General features: G+C 35.2%; 1 pseudogene; it reads right to left on the bottom strand.

Annotated features, from left to right (window-relative positions):
* Positions 1-296: 296 nt before the first annotated feature.
* LOC101589414 overlaps positions 297-2,292 on the bottom strand; it is a 15,972-nt pseudogene continuing 13,976 nt past the window's right edge.

Genomic DNA, 2,292 nt, shown 5'->3' with positions numbered 1-2,292 from the left:
TGTTTTGATATGTCTAATTCTTTACTAACAAAGCCATCAATATCATGTATCATTCTCATTCCTAAAAGTTTTTTTTAGCTTCTTCTTTAAAGCTATTTGCATTTCTTTCTATGTCCCTCATCTATTGAATCATCTTTAAGCTTGCTGAACATCTTATGCAACTGCTTTTCTGTATCTTCTATTGCTTCAGTCACTTCATTTATTTGGTTTTTGGTGTCTTCCCATCCATATCTAAGGGATCAGTTTTGGAGAAGAAGAGCTTTTGAAGGCCACTTGTTGCCTTGTTTTCTACTGTTTCAATGGTGTGTGTGTGTGTGTGTGTGTGTGTGTGTGTGTGTGTGTGTGTGTATGTGCACATGCATGTGTCCTTGGCATTGAAGATCAACTAGAGTGAAAAACACTTCCACTAGTATGAAGAACTTGTTAGTGTGTTTTCCAAGAACATGATCATGGCTTTTGTTATGGTTTGGCATTTACAAACCTCTTCAACCTATTCAGCCTAGAATATCAGACCCAATCATTGTGTTGCAATGAGAGAACTACTATTGGTTTTATCAGCATCTACAGAGCCAAGTATAATGTATATTAAAATACATTTTTAAAAGTTCACCATTTCTCAGGGACCCACAATGATAGATACATTACTGCTGACAGAAGACTGGAATGTGGAAGTTTAGGGAAGAAAAAAGAAAGCAGAAATGTTGCTCTGCAAGAAAAAAAAACACAAAAAAGAGATAACTACAAATGAATGAAAAAAAAGAGAACAAAGTTTGTTGAGATCATTTGCATAACCAGAGTGAGGGATTGGTGAAGAGGAAATTTGAGGGAACATGTGTCAGGAAGGTAGAAGGAATTCAGAAGGGAGCACAGTTTAACACTGAATGACGCTCTCAGACAGTCAAAACCTGCTCATATGCTAATGGTAAGCTTGTGTTGAAATTCTCTATACACAAGTTGGTACAAGTTATCCTGACTTGCCTGTGGAAAGTATCATTTAGATTTAATCAGTGATTAATTCTCAATCTTCTTTTTACATATACAGACACTGTGTGTATGTATGTATGTGTGTATGTATGTATATATTTTAAGTCTATCCTGTAAACTCCACTAGAAGAATCTGTTTTTGTTCAATCTTTACCTTAAACACTTGTTCTTAATTGATGATGTATGGTCAGAAAAAATTCATTGAGGAATGAATTAAGTCTAATAATTGGTCTATTTCCTTAGCAGATGATCAATTTAAATATTATTCTCTTTTACGCATCTCACATGAGAATTGAAAGATCATTATAGTTTAGCTTATAAGAGTACACTGAAAGGGCTAGCCAGATAGCTCAGCAGATTAACGTGTCTGCTTAGGTAGATGCAGGGACTGGGGTTCAATCCCTGGCATACTATTCCACTCCCGCTCCCAGTGTGCGCTGATACAGTGACCAGGACAGTGATTGGGATGCACAGTGACATGTGCCTGTAATCCCAGCACTTAGGAGGCTGAAAACAGTAGGACCACTGAGTTCAATCTCTATAGTAAGAACCTGTAAACCCTGTACAAAATATATAAAATATATAAAATAAAAGAAAAAAAGAGTACATGGAAAATAAAAATAAAAAGAGTACATAGAAATTTAAGTATCTTTTTTTTCCTTTATATACAACTTTATTGGCAAAGAAGAAGGAAAACACAGGGTACTGTAACTGATACCATTGGGTTCATGTTCCACTTCAAACATCATCGAATTATTCAAGGATATACAATACTAAATCTACAGAAGCAGCTTCCTTTATAAAGCACAGTGCTCACATTCTAGGCAGTCTTTACACCACATAAAGATGGAAGGAAAGAAATCTCTCTTTGAGAATTGCATCCAATGAAGGCTCTTTTCAGCATAAACTTAGTTGTTGATATTAACATGTGCCCAAGGAAAACCAAAAGCTGGAAAAGCAGTTACACTTCCTACTTGAGTGGACAGTTACAGCAATCATTTTCTTTTTTTTTAGGTAGAGATATACACACCTTTATTGAATGAGCTGTAGTATTACCAGGAAAGGTACAGAATTGAAGCTTATCAGACTCCAATAAATTAAGTACTTTACTCATAAATTGCATGTTGATTATAAGATGAAATAGCACTGTGTACAGTGACATAATCCTGATATTTGTAGGCTGCTCAAATCAAAGATCAGTTATCAGCTGTATAAACACACATACAGTGGTAAAAATATGATTTGTGAGGAAATACTACAAATATCACTAGAGTCAAACATTTCTCCTATGTTTGGTTGACCCATCCT

The sequence above is a fragment of the Octodon degus genome, unplaced genomic scaffold (genome assembly GCF_000260255.1).
Source record: "Octodon degus isolate 3935 unplaced genomic scaffold, OctDeg1.0 scaffold00060, whole genome shotgun sequence".
Classification (NCBI taxonomy): domain Eukaryota; kingdom Metazoa; phylum Chordata; class Mammalia; order Rodentia; family Octodontidae; genus Octodon; species Octodon degus.
This window is presented reverse-complemented; position numbering and strand designations above follow the sequence as displayed.